The 19,520-nt window shown below is 40.4% G+C and overlaps 1 pseudogene; it reads left to right on the top strand.

Annotated features, from left to right (window-relative positions):
* Positions 1 to 18,638: 18,638 nt before the first annotated feature.
* On the top strand, positions 18,639 to 18,866 carry LOC145271831 (U2 spliceosomal RNA; annotated as a pseudogene).
* Positions 18,867 to 19,520: the final 654 nt, after the last annotated feature.

Genomic DNA, 19,520 nt, shown 5'->3' on the forward strand with positions numbered 1-19,520 from the left:
CAAAGGCCACGCGTCTTTTTCAATAGGGTCACGTGTCGCCCCGCTGTTCGGCGACTGTTTGCTTTGTAGATCGGAATTTCATTGGTATCCTCGCCACCCACGGGCTGTCATGGCCAATTTAACGTCATCACGTTCTTCCACCATAAGCTACGATCTTATCTTTTTTTCTCTTCTTTTCGTCGTTTACAGCTGCCTGTTTTCCCTTTCTTTTTCCACAGGTTCACCGCTACTCTTGGCCTTTTGGTCAGGATCAAAGTGCAGCATCTGTTCTTCGGATGCCGTACTTCTATTTCTTGTTCTCTTTCGGTGGAGGAGAAATCCTTCACGACTGGGACAATTCTTATTTTTGTACCCTTGAGCGTCTCTCATTCCACTCCCCTCCCATCGACATGTCTTTTACATCGTAAAATACACCTTTTGCCAGGTGAATTGTTTCTCAGATGGCTGGATTGCCAACTGCACTGACCGTTTCAATGAGAGAGAGAGAAGAAAAGGGGGAAAAAAATCGCAAATCGTGAGCCAGCCCCTCTTTCGAGAATATATTAATCGCATGCCAAAAGAAAAGTGATAAAGTCTCTGGAGTTTTAATTGTCCGGATTAGTTGTAAGAACCCCCCCCCCAAAAAAAAAACAGAACAAAAAAAACAAAACAAAACAAAACAAGCGGACGAAAGAAAAAAAAAGGTCTCTTGTTTGTTAGGTGAGTGTGGGTGGGTGCGTTCCCTCTTCTTCTGTCTCTGTTTGTCTTAGGTTTACAGGTGTAAGATGGAAGTGTCATGGAAAAAAAAATTTTCTTTTTTTTTTGTGCGCGTTTTCACCTTTGTTTTCTGCAGGTGTAGGATGAAAGTGTCATGCAAAATTATTATTTATTTATTTATTTTTTTGTTTTGCTTGCCGTGTGCGTGTATGTGTTTTCTCTCCTCTTCTGTCTTTTGTTTACATTCCTACAATTTTAAGAGCCATTTTGGGCGGCCCCCCGAACGGACTTGTCCTCCGCTCGTTCCACCACGCCTGTTAGGACCGGGTGCTGCACCGACCGGCCCCCTCCTTTCGCTCAGCTGCTCGGCCGCCTGTGCTTCAGTGGTGCGCATCCCCCCCCAGTGCAACATAGCACTGCAGCGCCTGTCTAACGAGGTCCACAGGCTACCTTAAATCATGCAGTCGCTCAACCCGTATTTTCAATAACCCGTCTCTCAACCTTCCCGGGGCCACTATACTGGGGTTACAGGTTTCCCGATGACAACACCCAACTGCGCACATATACGTACACCTTTCTTTTTCTCTGGCCGCTACGCGTGGCTGGCCGTTGGTATTCTCATCTTCATAATCTCCCCCCTCACATCCTTATCCAGCTATCTGCAAATTAAAAACACTCTCCAGATTTTCTTTTCTCACACCTCATTGAACAAATCCTATCCACATATCCATCTTTCTTTCTTTTTCTCTTCCTTCCCTCACCTCTTCCCTTTCCTTTTTCTCCTTCTCTCTTTCTTTCTTTACTTCACTTGTCCCATAAGCATTCTCTCATTCGGAACAAGGTACAGCATCTGCCCTAACGCCACACCCAACATGCACTATTCTCATCCAGTGAAGGAGAGATCCTCCCCGACAGAGGCAATCCTGCCCTTCAGTCCCATAATTTGTCCCAGCAGCGCCATTTTGGTCAGAGACCAAGTGCCAAAACTGTTTCAATGCTACACTAACAATATTCAATCCCCGTCCCGTGAAGGAGAAATCCTTCTCGACTGAGCATTTCTAAATTTCTTTTTCTTTTCAAAACAGAACAATATCAGCACCGTTAGTTTCTTTAAGATATTCTACTCGACAGTTTAAATTCCCCCAAGACACCCTCGCTCAATACGCGACTTTCTCGTGCTAAGTTACTCTCCCGTTGGCCAATTTACTCGCTGCGAGATACTTCTCAATTACTTATAGTTCTTTCCTGCTATTTACGGCGCCCCTCCCCCTGAAGCCTTCCGTTTTAGTCCCTAGCTACCTTCAAGGTCAGTCCGCGACACAATCTGCCAACAGTGCGAACACATGGGGGCCCTCCATGCATCCACAGAGAAAACAGCTGCACCACATTTAAACCTGGAGATGTCGCTCCAACCTCCCATCTCTGTCCTACTGACCCCCACTGGTCCTTGGTGGAAGGACGTCACACTACTCCTGGGACAGGGAATCCCTTGCTCCCCTCAACGGTAGCCTCGGTTCACCTCTCCCCATTTGCTGGAGCCAGGAGATGGGTATTGGACACTCTTCATCCCCTTCGTTCGACTCCTCAGCTGACTCTGCGGTCAACTGCCATTCCACTCTCTTTTCTTCACGAGCCGCGCCTACTCTTTGTGACCTCCTATAGCTGGTGGAGTGGAACCCTGAAATTTCCCGTTCCAACCTTCCGTCCGTCTCTATATTTCTAGGCTCTATAGAGGTCGTCTCTCTTGTCTTAAACCGTCGCTCGGTGTCGTCCCTATAGTTGTCAGGAACTCTGTCCTCATCTCGCGTTTGACTACCCCCGGGATTCTTTATCTTTTTACCCGTCTCCCTCATCCAAACTTGGTCACCCTGTCTTAACTGTCCAGTAAACGCTGCCTTTTTTTTCTTCTTGACCTTCCTGGTCCTATTAGTCCTATCGGCCGTCGCCTTGAGGACCGTCCCTGATTCTCGGACAACTGGATCTGTAGGAGTTACTCCCTTCTTATTAACCTTATACGTCGCTACCCGTTTGACTTGGGACAATTTTCCTCCCTGTTCCTTCGTGCTATCCACCTTGCCCATACAGGCCCCGACCGTTCTTGGGGAAAGCCTCCCGTTGCTGTCAGCTCCCATAGGGAGAGGGACAGACCTTGTGTCACCTAGTGGTATCTTCACCCCTCTCACCGTTAGCGCGTCTGGATTAAAACTCAGAGTGGCTCCCCTCGCTCGGAGCCAATCCTCTCCCAGAATCATTTCGTTTCATATCCCGGGTACCACATACAGGGGGAAATTCTCTTTCTTTCCGGCCACTCGTACGGGTAGCCATACCTTCCCTGTCACCGACATCCAGCTACCGTCGGCCTGACTGCGCCCCACATCCGACGGGTACAACCTTCTCCTCCCTGCCACAGTCCGACAGACGTCCGCGTCTATTAGGGATATTATCGCTCCGGTGTCAACCAGAGCCTTCACCTGCGTGGCTCCTATCGTCACATCACAGGTGAGTTCTCCCTTTTTTGTGAGCGGAGGGAACACCTGGGCTCTCCTCTTTTCCTGTTTCAGGGTTCTCTCCTGGTACCCCGCTCCTGTGAGCATCGCAACTTGTGACAGTGGTTTCTTTCCAACCCTACCTGTCTGCCCTACCTCTCTTTCTCTACAGATTCGCCGAGGGGGTGGGGTTTGGTTCTGATTCCCTCTCCCCAGAGGATCTTTCGCCCTCGGGTGGCTTTTTCCTCGGTCAGGACAGTCCCTCCTAATATGTCTCGGGTCTCCACACCGCCAACACCTGTGGGACTGGTGGCTGTAGGAGAAACGGTCAATTTTACCTCCTTTCTGACACGCGTTCAGTTCGGTCTTTACGATGCCCACTCTTACTCTCCCATTATGTCGGGGTGTCTTCTCGTGGACAGTGGGGCACTCTCTCGACCTGTGGCCCTCGCCGCCACAGTTCCAGCACACCAATCCAGGCTGGCCCCGGGCGAGTCCTCCGGCCCCATATCTCATTCTGTTCCCCAGTTCCCGGCTCCTATTTCGCGACTCCTCTCCCATTATTCTTTTCTGCAACCACGCATAGTTCTTAGCTATTTTGCGTGCTTCTTCTAGAGTGTCCGGGCAACTCTTTAGCACCTCTATCTTGGTCGCTTCGTCCCGCAATGCATCTACCATCGTGTCAACTAGCATTGCTTGGGTTGTGGGCATCTCGCGGTGTTCGGACACTGGATACGCCAGGACCGCCAGTTCCTGCATGCGGTCGACCAGTTCATCCACGCTCTCCCCGTTGGCCATCTCTATTCGAGACAGCTCGCGCACCGCCTGCACCGTGGTCTTTTCGCCGGCGAATTTACTCTTCACCTGATCGCGAAAATCAGACCAGGCTATGCTTGGGTTGCTTTCCAAGCATTTGCATATATATTCTGAGGCCGCTGCGACTGCTCCGTCACAGGCAAGCAGCACCATTTCTCTATCGGTCAACCCGTATACTAATCTTTTTTTTTCTATTATCGCCAACCACTCCTTGATTCCCCTCGGGTCTCCCCCATATGCGGGTACACTGATTCCCCACAGTGGCCGCTCCATGGTCATCTGCAGCTCAACAGTCTGCTCTGACCCTTCCCCCATCGACTGACCCGCCCCGAATCCTCCCTGAGAATACATTATGTTATTATCTATTTTTTTTTCACTCGCCCCCTACAAGGTGTAACAGCGCCCAACACAAAACACAGACAGCCGCTGAAAGCAAAGCATACAAAAGAGGGAACCAGCAAAAAAAAAATGGACTTACCCGGTCTGCTGCACTTGTGTTCTTCTGCGACTGGTGGATGAATTACTAACGAGCTGTTCAGACTTTATAATCAGTTGATTAAAGTTCGTCGTCTGGCTTCACTCGTGGCGTTTTTTTTTGTTTTTTTTCCTTCTTCTTTTTTTCTTTTTTTTTCAAGATGCGCTTTGGTTTCGAGTTTACTTTCTTTCCTTTTTTTCTTTTTTTCCAATTTTGGCTTTCTCTCTTTTTCTCCCTCCTTGTTTTGTTCGTTTTCTTTTTCTTTTTTTTCAACTTTCCCTTCCCACTCTCACATGGAGATCTTGTGCCTTCGAGAGAGAAAAGAAAAAAAAATGTGTGCCCGTGGAAATTCGTTCGCACGTTTCCTACCGAAACGAGGTATCACAGGTCATCGACACCAGTTATGTGGCACTTACGTCACCCGCGCGTCGTCCAGTGGTGGAATGACCCCGGTTGTCGGTTCTGATGTTTCCTCAGCGATGATGTCACGGCCTGTTTCCTAAAACAGACTTGTCATGCAAAAACAATTGAAGGGACCAAGTCAATAAGCGTTTCTTTTTGTTTAAACTTCTTTGTATTCAATCAGGGTACAATCGCAGTTAGCTGTTTAGTTAGGGACTGGCCACTTGTTAACTGCGAGGTTTTCTCTTCTCTCTCTCCGACAGACAACTCAATTATCTACGTGACAGGGTCAATCGATGGGGGAATCTACGTTCGTCGGACCCAAGGAAGCAAGGCTCTCTCTCTTACTCTCTCAAGGCTCGCTGCTTATATTGTGGGGGCGTGGACTGGGTCTCTTCCCGTTTCAGGTCGTTGGCCAATCAGAATTAAGGGATCACTGTCCGTCAAATCTTCGCCAGGCGGCCCATACACAAAAAAGGAGCTGTCTTTCTTTCTCTGTTGGCATTCGGTTGTTTCCTAATGGAACTTGACAGGACATAAAAACAGAGATGCCTAACTTAATTATTTTTGAGAGGACATAAAAACAGCTGAATCCGATTCCACAAAGGCCACGCGTCTTTTTCAATAGGGTCACGTGTCGCCCCGCTGTTCGGCGACTGTTTGCTTTGTAGATCGGAATTTCATTGGTATCCTCGCCACCCACGGGCTGTCATGGCCAATTTAACGTCATCACGTTCTTCCACCATAAGCTACGATCTTATCTTTTTTTCTCTTCTTTTCGTCGTTTACAGCTGCCTGTTTTCCCTTTCTTTTTCCACGGGTTCACCGCTACTCTTGGCCTTTTGGTCAGGATCAAAGTGCAGCATCTGTTCTTCGGATGCCGCACTTCCATTTCTTGTTCTCTTTCGGTGGAGGAGAAATCCTTCACGTCTGGGACAATTCTTATTTTTGTACCCTTGAGCGTCTCTCATATATATATATATATATATATATATATATATATATATATATATAAATAATAATAAACCAAACAGACAAGAAAAACACGAGAACAAAAAATAAAGTGAAAAGAGAGAGTCTGTGTTATAGACTGGAAGAGAGTGAGTGAGACAGAGAGAGAGAGAGTGAGAGAAAAGGACACGCAAAACGAAAAGAAAACTGCCGAAAAAAAAGAACACACGGACACACATACACAAAAAGTGAAATAAAAAATAAACAAACAAACTAGAGAGAGAGAGAGAGAGAGAGAGAGAGCTCACGGAAGCAAGAGACAGCCTGTCCATCTTGAAAATTACTCGGATAGAGATAGCTGAAATTAGGCAGACAATTATCTGGCTAGTTAAGAATGTTCAGGGTGTAGAACGGGACCTAAGCAATGTAACTCAGGGTTTATCGGGTGAATTGCGAGAGCTGGGGCATTTTCTGAAATAATTCATTCAACTTACAATTATAATAAGACTTCAGCAGACCTCGCAGTCCCTGTTACTTTCCTTGGAACAGGTCAGAACCCAGCTGGATATGCTTTTCCTGAGGTAATTATCACCTAGTGGCGCCAGGCCGCCTCAGGGATCTCCTACTTAGAATACAGGCCATGTTGCCATACAAGCTTCGTCTTCCCTCACCCCCGAGTCAGGATTGTGGCGCTTGGTTGCATAACCTTAATAGAGGACAACAGGCTGTTGGTCTTTGTTTCTGTTCCACTTCTTGACGTACATTTGAGGTGCTTTACGCTATAGGTCTGTCCATCCCTTTCCCCAATAGAACGGAAAACTTCGAAGCAGTTGCTCGTTATAAGTTGGAAGCCGAGTACATTGTCCTTAACCTGGCTAGGACAAAATTCATGTTACTCTCCCCGGGTGAGGAAAAAAAAGATATATTGGGGACTTGTACATAAAAAAGTCCCGTATACCTCAGCGATAACCACAGGCTGTGTTTGCTGGAGTTATTTAGAGGTAACCAGATAGGGATTGAGCAGACCTGCCAGGTGAAGGTGTCAAAGAGAGACCTACTACTGCAGGCAATAGGCCTGTCCGACGGGGTATGGCGTTTACCACTGAGGAAGGAGTTAGAGTTGGCGCAAGTATGCGGAGGAAGGCCTGGGAGGGCAATAAGGTTACATGTTCGGCCTTTGGGAAGTCTATTACTCTTCCGCCCTACTTCCAGTCAGAGGAAAAGTTTGAGATACAGGATTAATTATTGGCACTAGCGAATATTACTTCCAGTCAATGGACGAGCCAGTGGAGATCGTTGGTGGGGGCAATGCCCAATGTAACCGTGAGTAGGCCCCCTAAATTGCTGAAACCCATAGAAAAATAGATTTGCAGTAAGACGATAGTAAGTTAGAAAGGATGGGACAGAGGGGAGCCAGTGGAGACAGGAACCCAACAAGTCTCCTAATGATAGTTGTAGCGTTAGAAATAATAATTTATAGGAAACAATGCCAGGTGGATCACCAATGGGTATGGTATGCCAGCGGGAGACGTCAAGATCGAGGAGGGTAGATTGTTGTCCAAAACGAGAAATGAGGAAGAAAGTGGCATGGAGGGGGGCCCAAATGCCAACCAACCGAAGGCTGTAGGACAGTACAAGCAACGGCCGAGGTTCATCCCATTTAAGGTGGGACCCAACAGATGAGAGGATATGCATACTGTGTGGAAAGGGAGAGAAAAAGCCCTTCACTTTAAAGGTTTTTTTTAAAAAGGAGAAGAAACAAAGAGACACTCACAGTGAAAATTTCTTTTGCAAACAAAAAAATGGGGACTGTTTAACCACTTTTTTCTGTACACACACATACGAACTTTATATTTTAATTGTTGGTAAAAAAAGAATAGGAAAAAAAGAGACTTATCTTGATTTTACTGAAAAAATGTTTGGCCATGCTTAAAAAAATGCTTACGGGAATTTTTATGTATTTTTAACAATGAAGATTACATATGTTTCATGCTTGTAAAATTCCACAGGGAATTCTTAATCGATTAGTACAAGAAATGAGAAAAATTTGAAAAAAAAAGACTTATAATTATTGAATGCTATTTTTTTCAGGTTACAGGTTTTATTGTATTGAATTCTATTGTTTTAGTGTTGTCGAAAACAGAAACAATAGAGAAGCAATTTTGTTTTGTGAAAATGTTACTTGTTTTTTTAATAATGTTGCAAGTGTTATTTAAGTAAAATGCATAAGATTGTCCTTCTTATTGAAAAAAAATGGCGAGAGACCAAACACGTTCAGGGGTGTGTGCACAAGGTTTTTCCGGATGGAGGTGACAAAAAATCCTCCTGAATTTTTTAGGGGGGAGGGAGAAAGGGAGAGAGGAAAGTGGCACGATGCATGTTACAGTTGATGTGATTAAAATTCCTCCTGTTTATTTTTGGGAGGTTGGGGCGAAATGGTGGAATGCCTGTTATTTTGGAGGTGGTTAAAGTTCCTCCTGTTTTTTTCTACCTCGATGGAGGGGCGAGGTTGATTTTCCCTCTCTGGTATGAAAAGCTGTACCAGTTGTCTGGAGCCAGTCAAAACAAAAAAGAATTGCTTTGAAGAGTTTTTTAAGGGTATTCAAATACCCCTGGACTACCGAGAAATATCCTACAATAGACAAAGGAAGAGGAAATAGCTCGGAATAAACAAATAAATCGGAAATATCCTACAATTAACAATAGAGAGGAAATAGCTTAGAATAAACAAAGAAATCGGAAATATCCTACAATCAACCATAACAATAGAAACCTACTGATAAAACAGGGGAGGGCAGCTTCCGGTTGCCAGGGTGGGGTAGGCGACCTGTGATACCAACGTAGAGGGGACAGTAAGTTGATATCTAGATGCGCTAGGTAGCGGATGGAAGTTGGACAGTGACAGGTGAGATCTAGATGCGCTAGGCGGCAGATGGGAGTTGATAATGACTACAGTTGAACAGTTATAGAGTTGATTGTGAAATAGAGTCATGGACAATTTTAGAGTTGACTATGAAACGGAGATAGACGAATGTAACATCAATTGGACACACAGTCCAACAGTCAATTTATATGTGAACATTGACGTTTGCATTTTTCCTTTCTTTGTTCAGATTTCTATTTTGTGAACTGCGTGTGTTCTCATCAACAGTTGCCAATAGGAAAAGCACGATCCGGCCATAAGAGGAATAGAGAAATAATCGAACGAAAAATCCACGGTACATGGGAGTCAGTGATCTGATAACGAAGGAGACACACGGCAAAAAATATCACGTGCTATTGATGTCAGCAACATGGGCACATTGCTCTATTTTGTCTGGAAAACAAGCAAGGGACGGGAATTCACGCCAATATTGTCCCCCCAAAGTGGTGTAAATGGCAAATGTTATAAGTGTTCACGTAAAAGGACTAGTGTTGATTTTCTATAACAAGAATGTCCACACACTTCACAAGTATGTTGTTGTTTTCCAGTGTGAGTTGTCATATGCTCCAATAACTTTGATTTTTCAGAACAAGACTATCAACACCCTTCACAAATATTTGGTTTTCCCCAGTGTGAGCTCTAATATATTTGACAATATATTGACATTTGACAATATATTTGATTTTAGAGGACAAGTGTATCAACACACTTCACAAGTATGTAGCTTTTTCACAGTGAGAGTTTTCATATGCTTTATCATTTTTTTAGTACAAGATTATGCACAAAAATTGGGTTTTTCTCCAATATGAGTTCTTAGATGTCTCACTTAGGAATATTTTCGATAATAACAATATCCACAAACTAAAAAAGAATGTTGCTTTTCCTCGGTGTGAATTCTCATATGTATCATAACTTATTTTTCAGAAAAAATATATGCGTACATTTTAAAACAGGTGGCATTTCCCCAGTGTGCAATTTCATATGTGCCAGTAAAAATAGTTTTTCTTTAGAATAAGATATACATACACTTCCCAAATATCTGGCCTTTCTGTAGTGTGCGTTTTCTTACCTTTCTCACACTTCACAGTTATGTGGTTTCACTAACTTTAATTTTTCAGCACAAGAATGTGACTTTTTTCTTTTTTTAATTTATTTTACTTCAGTAAGGTTTTAGAGATCAACGGGAGATAACACTCGATTCTATTATAATTTAAATTTATATCCCAGGGCTCTTTTAAGAATAGATGTTGTTCACTTTAGGGCTGCTATTTGTATTTCGTTACATTTTGGTCTTCCTGGGATTGCTTCTAATATTTCTGAAGATTTTTTTTATTATGCCAGTTGCTCCTATCACAACCGGTATAATGTTTATTCCATTCAGCTCTATTAAGGCCAACATCATTTGGGACTGTGACATCGATAATGAGCGCAGTTCTTTCGAGCTTTTTCCATATTACAATATCTGGTTTGATGGCCTTGTCTTTTATGTATCCATCCGCCCATATGTTTTTGTCATAGAACACACTTTTCCGTTTGATGTTATCGTGGTGGTTCATGTTCCCAGATGTTTGTCGATCTGTCAAGTTGCATCTCCCCAAAAATCTTCCAATTGTGGCGGGCAGTATAAAGGCCATCTGCCAATATGGAAAGACAAACATTAGGTGACTTGGACTCTCAATCGCTCAGTGGCAAAGCCGGAATTGACCATTTGTTTGTAGGCCAGCCATTTTTTTAATCCATTTGTGAGTATGGCCTGAGCTTGACTTGCTACAGTGAGTCTTTCCTTAGTCAAATGGAAGTCTCCTCCTTTTAACCCATTGGAGTGAAGTATCACTTTCTATATACTCCTGTTTAAGCTCCTCAAGGAGCTTTCCTGCTCTTTGGTGACTTTACCTTGATTTATTTTTTAATTAGGTTTCTGAGCACCATCCTCGGGTTCTTGCCAAATAATCAATTCAATGGTGTGGCTCCATTTTCTGTTGTTTATTTTTAATTTCTGCAGCTAAAGCTTTTACTTTAGATTAGTTTCCTGCTACCTTAGTTTATGAAGAGTGAGTGTGAGTTTTCATATGTCTGGCTAACTTTGATTTAGCAGAAAAAACATATCCACAAACTTGACAAGAATATGTCTTTTCACCAGTGTGTGTTCTTACATGTGTCACAAGGTATGATTTTTCGGAACAAGAATATCCACACAGTTCGCAAGAATGTGGCTTTTCACCAGTGTGAGTTCTCATATGTTGCACAAGGTGTGATTTTTCAGAACAAGAATATCCACATACTTCACAAGAATATGGCTTTTCACCAGTGTGAGTTCTCATGTGTCTCACTAACTTTGATTTTTCAGAACAAGAATATCCACAGACTTCACAAGAATGTGGCTTTTCACCAGTGTGTGTTCTAACATGCCTTGCTAACTCTGAGTCAAAAGAAAAAGAATATCCACAAACTTGACAAGAATGTGGCTTTTCACCAGTGTGAGTTCTCATATGTCTCACTAATGATGATTTGTGAGAAAAAGAATGCCCACATACTTCACAAGAATATGGCTTTTCATAACTGGGGACCTGCATGTTTTACTAAAATTGATCCTGGAATAAGCTTATCAACTTAGTTCTAAATAATATAATTTTCATCCTCGCATTGTTTTCTCACAGATGTTTAAGCAAATTGGAGAACAGACACTTACCATTCAATGAATATATCATTTAATTTGGTTTACGTCTCTACCATATATTTCTTGGTGGTGTGGTTTCTAAAATTATATACAATCTATTTTTTTCCAAATACACATATTGTCTGCAATTTGTGATTTCATATGTTCATATCTATGTTTTTCTTGTAATATTAAACACATAATTCACAAACAAAAATCTTCCAGAATTTGTTTAATAATAAAATCCTGAGTAATACAAAGAATAACTTTGTTTCTTCACGTATAAGTCGTTTAAAGATTATAAAATCCAATGTAGGCGTTCAGGCAGGAACATCTGTAAATAAAAAATATATGAAATTCAATATTTTTAGTATCATCATTCACATATTAGTGATTTGTTTTTTTTTTATTATTGTCAATATAATTGGTTTGAACTCATAAAATTGAGATTATTCCTATCAAAATATTCATAAGAGACACATGAGAAAAATAACCAGATTTTCTAACCTGAAGAACGAGGCAATACAGGCGTTCTTAAGGATATAGTTAAAACACTGTAACATGTTTTTGACTCCTAATGGGGGTATGAGATGAATGGATTCGTCAATCATTTTTATAACCACCGGCTGTGCTAAACAACCAATGGAAACCTTTCAACATTACTATAAAAATTGTCGAATTTTGGATTCAATCAGTTCACCGTTAACTACGACACAGACCGAATTTTATTATTGTACCTAGAATTATATGTACTTTTAAAAGAATTGAGGGGTAAAGCTTAGGTCAACAGAGAAAGCAGATGTGCTAGCAAGAGGTCTTAAAATAGATATGGAAAGTGCTGCAACCAGGAAAGGGGTAGAATCTCTTCTGATCTTCATCCAAACAGCTGATTCAGGCCTGGTCAATTTAAATAAAGAATCTTTATAGAAATGAAACCCTTGTCTTAGTTCATCTGTAATTCCTCACCCAGAACAGAATTTGCCTGCTACACGAGACAATGGAAAAGACCTCACCAGAAAAGTGACAGAAGAGGAACGACCAAAAGATATGTCTGAAGATGTTTTCACGATCCATTACAAATGCATTAATACATTAAAGAAAGAATGTCTCTCTTAAAGAAACTCGTTAAGAGACTCCATGTAAGATTAGTACGTTTTAAGTCAAGTTGCTTTCTTAAGGTCTACATCTACCTTAATCTAAGTCAAAGTCTGTGCAAATCAAATTTATTTATATTACAGAGAAATGTGATAATCTTTCAATAAGCATTTGAATATATATATATATACCCAGTAACATATTCATATGTGATCTTGAATTAGCCCATGTTCTTTTTTATCACACTTTCACCCCAAACAAGGTACCTTGCCACTTTGATATAGGAGGCTACTGTCAGGGACCTAAGTTGCAGGAGTAATATGTAGGGAGTTTAGCAGCAAGATGTATGTTCACATTACACTTGAGCTTCTGCATGTCAGTACAGTTTGGGAAGCAGCAAACCGGAAAAAGTATTCCAAAGTCCTGCAGTTCTGGGAAAGAAGCTATTAGAGTAAAAGGCTTTCTTGCATCTAGGTATCTCAACTGTGTAGGGGTGGGACTTTGCTGCTCATCAGGTTTATCGGTTGTATTTCCGCCGATGGGGTACAAGTGCTTGTAGTTCATCAGAGCATCAATCATGAAAATACTTGTAAATAAGGCAGAGGGATGCAACATTTCGTCGATGGGACAGAGGCTGAAGTTTAGATGACAGTTCAAGACCTATTAGGTTGACAACTCTCTTTTGGACCCTGTCTAGGAGCAAGAGACTAGTAGCAGATGCACTAGCCCAAATGTGACGGCAGTACTCTATACATATGCTAATGGTGGCTTTGTAGAGTTACAGGATACTTTCAGGCGGAAGTAACTTTCTAGCACGATAGAGAGAGCACACCTTCTTTGCAGCAGCCTTAGCAATAATCTCGATGTGTATATTCCAACTCATGTTTCCTGTGAACGTTAAGCCAAGGAGCTTGAACGAAGTGCTCTCAGGTAAAGTATTTCCAGCCAAAGGTATTGGTGGTTGGTAAGGTTTCACATAATCATGAAAGGAAACGAACTTTGTCTTTGTAGTGTTGAACGTTACCATCCATTTTTGACCCCATTCCACTACAGACTGAAGGTCTTTCTCTAGGGTTTTGGCCATTACCTTAGATATGTGCTCATTAATTTTCCCAATGTGCCTGCTATAGAGCGTGGTGTCGTTGGCAAATATACCCATCTCAGAGACAATTTTATCAGGTAAGTCATTTATGAATATCAGAAATAATAAAGGTCCACACCCACATTTATATAAAATTTTTGGGACCATCAAGGACAACCTGGATTCTTCTCCCATTTAAGGATCTAATTATGCTAAGCATTCATACAATAATACCATAGGATTTTATTTTCATCAGAAAGCCATCGTGCCATACTCCGTCAAAAGCCATAGAAATATCTAGGTTTACTGGCCTCCCTTCCCATGCCTTATCCAGTGCTTTGTATAAACGTTCAGAAATTACAGTTAGAATACCTGCAGTAGAACGGGCTTGCTTAAATCCATATTGATGGTCTGACAGAAGTTTAGCAGCTGTACGGTGGTGGACTCGATCTTTATTAATTAAAAACTCAAATATTTTGGCGAACAGAGGGAGGAGGCTAATTTGCTGATAATTTAATGGGGCAGTTCTTCCGCCAGAGGTTTTGTAAACTGGTACCACAGAAACAGTTTTCCAGCAGCCAGGAAAGCAAGATTCGTTAAGGCAATTGTTAAAGAGTATAGAGAGAATAGGAGCGACCTCACCAGAGCACTTTTTTAATAGCACAGCCGGGATGGGGTCAGGTCCACATGCTTTTGAGGTGTCTAGGTTTTTTATAATATCATGTACTTGGGAAGGTGTGATCTTCCGATCATCTAGCGTGATTTCTGTCCACAAAGGAAAATCAGGGAGGGAATGGCTTGCTCGGTCCAAGGTGGAGTTTGAGGCAAACTTGCAGTCAAGAATGTTAGCTTTCTTAGTTGCTGTGCAAACAACCTCATAATTGTTTGATAGTTGGGGTATTGTTTATTGGCCATTATTTACTACACTATTGTAGATTTTCCAGAAATCACGAGTTCCTAATTTTTGCGCTTCAATGCGTTTTCTGGTTATTTCAGTATATTTACTCTTAGCTGTTGTTACTTCTTTCTTGCAATTATTTTTAGCTTTTATACACTTTTGTCTGTTTGTACATAGATCTATGGTATGCATGTTGCCTGTGAGCAATGGCAGCTGTGCATGTAGAAGTAAACCATTGGGGAGAGTGGGGTTTACTATAGAACTTCCGTGTAGGAAGATGTGCTTCAATTGCTGCTTTAAACCATTCAGTAGTCTCATTTGCGCACTGTTCTGCTGGAAGAGAAAAGATATTTCCCCATGGGGCGTCTCTGATGTGATCTCTAATGGCATCCCAGTGAGCCTTATTCTAGTACCTTGTCATTTTGAGCAATGGCTCTTCAACTTTGGATCGAGAGTTTAGAGTAATGTCTATCATTATCATAGCGTGATCAGCATTCCCGAGCGAGCAATGAGCATGTTACACAATCAGCAGGAACAGTTTTCAGAAATAAATCCAAATGTGAGGCTTGCTGATCCTGGCGAGCTGGGAGGCGGGTCGGGAATGTTATTGTCTGTATCAAGGAATGGGATATAGCAAAGTTATGGATGACGCTACCCGCTGTGTCGGTGTAGTTAGAGAAGCCAAACCAATTTCTGTGGTAGGCGTTAAAGTCACCAAATACATGTGTTTGGGCGCTAGTGTCAAGGGAGAGTGCTACATCTATGCTGTCAGAGACCTGATTGATTATAGTACAGTCCTTGGTTGACAGAGCGATAAAGAAAATACAGGTAGCTAACGCTATGTTGTAAAGTTAGTTTAAAGCACATGAAGGGCTGGTCACCTGATTCTAGTTTAGATTCCCTAGACATGGGGAGGATGTTATGAATATAGACTCCAAGTCCGTGTATGTGCCTGTCACAGTCCTTCGACAAAGTGGAAGATAACCAGACATGTTAAAGATGTTAGATGGGATGAAGGATTGCAAGTTAGTTTCACTTAGTACTAATATATCTGGAGAGTTTGCTAGGATAAATCATTCTACATCATCCTAGTTAGTTCTAAGTCCTCGGATATTTGTAAATGCAAGCCTCAAGGGAGGAGGTGAATTGTTTCATTGTGTGTTTGGTTTGAACGTTTTTTTTTGGATTGAGTTGTCATTGATTTTATTTCATAGTTAGAGATCTAGGGTGAGGTGCAAGATAAAATGGATGCGCATAGCCACCATCATGCAACACGAGTAGACCATCAGCTGCCTCCTCATCCACAGGAATGTGGCCTCGGAAATGCCCACGAGAGATGAGTGCAGGGTGCCTTTCCATACGCGACATAGCATTACAAACATCCCGACATTATACAGCTGATGATAGAGCAGCCACTCTAAGCACTACCAAAGAGTTAGGGTTCCCGTACTATCAGTCGGAAACAACAACCAGCAACTGTCAAACCGGTACCCTCAAACCAGTCCGACAGGAGTGGCCAAGTCCAATCACGTTAGCATGTATGGTAAACAAGCACTCCCAAGATGCCCAGGTGTAGGGGAAGGAAATGAAGCAATTGTGTGGGACGGCATTCATTGTCCTAGACAAGAAACAAGGCTAAGCACTGCTCGTCTCTAATGTGTCCCTGCAGTTGCACCTCTGCGCCTGGCTAATAGGGAAAGGCGTAAGTTAGGCGATAGGCAGAGTCTATCTACTCCTTAAGCAGTTTAGGTTTGCAAACCGGTGATTTGATCAAGTCACCAACTCTAGGGAAGATGCAATTTAGGACTGTGGAGGCTTTCCTCCCCCGTTTTGTGCCAAGACGTATGAGGTCAGTGGCACAGGTTTACAAATCAGAGTTTTCCTTCTCCTAGATAGATGACCTGATCAGATCTACGAGTCCATCAGCACCGAGAGAATTTTCCCTACACCTGGTTTCAAGACCAGGTATTTCTATGCCGCTGCATGGATAGTTAGGATTAATAGAGTTAGTATCAAAGAATTAGTATCTGCTTTGAAGTTACACTCCTCAGAATAGGGTTTATATTGGAAAATATCGTTACGTTTTGAAAGTAGATATGTGTGAGCATGGGTTGTAGATTTGAAATTAATTTTGACTAGGAACAAAAAGATCAAATATGGTTTTTGGATTTGTGACTAATTGGAAACTTATAGTATAAGTGTACAGGTGTGTTTGAAATGCGGTTAGGTATTAGTTTTCATGTAAATATAATAACCAGCATGTTTCCCATTGAAGTGAAAGAAATGTAGTTTGCTAGTTAATATAGATCACTTATAGTCTGGGCACAAAATGTGGCTAATAGGTATCTATTCTATATATATTCTATAGAGTATAAATATAGGTTAAGATAATGCATGCCTTAGCAATAGAATTCTATAGATGTTTAGTATTTAACGATGTTTAAAAAGGTCAGCCTCCTATTGTTTAGGACCGAAAGCTAGAAACCTGTCCCAAGGTAGTGCAAAGTATGTGACTTTATATCAGCTTGGGGAGAAGAGCAATTAGCTCTTGTGAAAGAAATATAGATAGCGGAGTTGGGGCTTGTTGAACAGGGATAAAGGCCAGATAAAGGCTGACTCAAGTAATTCTCACATATTGAAATGCCCCACAATGTGTTTAAAAAGAAAAAAAACACTTCAGTCATTCACTCTTAGCGATTCTTCTCTTACTATAGCCATGATTTATTCTATTTAAACAAGAGAAAATTATTGGTACAATATGCTTTGAAATGTAAAAAAAATAACATAGAAGGAAACAAGAAATAGTACATATTCATATATAATCTTGAATGTGAAAATGTACCATTATATGACAATATGAATAACATATTCATCTGTGATCTTGAATTAGCCCGTGTGAAAATGTAACACAATATTATATGACAATATGATAAACATATTCATATCTAATACCACACCATTATATGACAATATGATTAACATATTCACCTGTAATCTTGAATTAGCCCGTGTGAAAATGTACCACAAACTTATATGACAATATGATTAATATATTCATATCTAATATTGAATTAGTCCATGTGAAAATGTACCACAAAATTATATGACAATATGAATAACATAATAATATCTAATATTGAATTAGCCCATATGAAAATGTGCCACAACATTATATGACAATATGATTAACATACTCATATCGAATCTTGAATTAGTCCAATTGAAAATGTACCATAATATTATATAACAATATGATTAAAATAATCATATCTAATCTTGAATTAACCTATGTACACCAAAACGATCCTCATATTCTATAATCTACCTTAGCCCATGTGCATATAATTATATGACAATATGATTAACATATTCATATATTATATAAACTTTTATTTTAAACGTATTCACATGTAAGATAAGCATATAAAGGGACAAAACTGAAATTTTACAATTTTTTTAAATTATTTCGTTTATATTTTTTAGATGCTAGAGTTTTTTTCTGCATGTATTTTGTAGTGGATTGTAACGATGCATTTTTCATTTCACGAATTCAGACAATTCTTCATCGTTATGTGGTTATATTAAAACAATATTTGCATGTGGTTCTAAAGTAATTTAAATTTTTTTGTAATGAAAAATATTTTTGATACATCACTAAAAGATTAATGACACTGTTATAAAAAATGAAAATAAAATGGTCAATAAAAATGCTGACCTCGAACACACACAAAAATGTAAACCTTATAGAAATGTCAAAAAAATGTTTTTTTTAATCTTCAAAATCTAACCCAGCACTGTTTTAAACAAAAGATACGTTTGTTACGTTTTGTGGATTAGAGTGTACATGTTGTTAACTATTTTGTGCTTTTATCTAACAAATTAATAAACAAATGATACGGTCAAAATATCGTTATTCAATTTATTAATTTCAATTTTAGATTCACGGAGAGGGCACTTTTTACTTTTATTTTGTTTCCTGTTTCAAATAAAAAAATACCCCCTCATTAATACTAATGTTATTATTTAGAAAGCCATTCTTAGAAAGTCTCTGCTTACTAATTCTTACTTTCACCAAACATATTCAAAAACAAAACGTGCATCTCCAAGTATAAACAAAAAACAAATCAATGACAAATAATAATCAATGAATGTTAGCTACACCGATTCTTGGCCTTTTGGTCAAGATCAAAGTGTAGTATCTGTACTTCAGACGCTGCACTTCCATTTCTTGTTCTCTTTTGGTGGAGGAGAAATCCTTCACGACTGAGACAATTTTTATTTTTGTACCTTTTCTCCACGTTAAAAAACGACCCCGGTGTCTAACTCTGTCCCGTGGGGAGGCATACACCGATAAGTTTTGTGTTTCCACTTATTTTCAATATTAATTTCTCTCGGGTCGTACGTGATAACAATAAATAAATATAATTCCTTATTGCTTAAAAAAAACATTCTTAACATGAGATGGAGTCCCTACTAACTAATTCGTACTTTCACCAAACACTTTCATAAAGAAAACGGGCATCTTCAAGTATAACAAAGCAAAATCAAATCAAAATACAAAAAAATAGTGAATAAATGTTAATTACATAAATAGGTTGTGTTTAAACTTATTTTAAAGCGCTTATTTATTTTAAGAAATTATTATACTCGGGTTTTACACTAGAACAATAAACAAAAATGCCTGACATAAGACAGTCATCTGAGAGTCCCGATAATCGAACATTAAAAACAAATTGCTCGACAAAAACACCCAATAAATGTCATGGTGACACATTTGCATATTTGTTATGACAAACAATATTTAAGTGATATCTTTTTTTATATATATAGAAAATTGTTAGGTGAAAGTATAGAATAGTTAACAACACGTGTTCTCATCCTACCTTCCTAAAATCAAAACAAAAATCGATCCGAGCTTTTCCCTCTCCCCTTTTTGCATCACAAAAATTAGAAACTGCAAACGATTACATGTCTTGTTGACTGCAATTTGGTCAGTAAGTAGGTGCTCAGTTTATGTTAAATTTATACAACAAAGTTTTAA

The sequence above is a fragment of the Euprymna scolopes genome, chromosome 46, assembly GCF_053919585.1.
Source record: "Euprymna scolopes isolate OS-2025 chromosome 46, ASM5391958v1, whole genome shotgun sequence".
Classification (NCBI taxonomy): Eukaryota; Metazoa; Mollusca; class Cephalopoda; order Sepiida; family Sepiolidae; genus Euprymna; species Euprymna scolopes.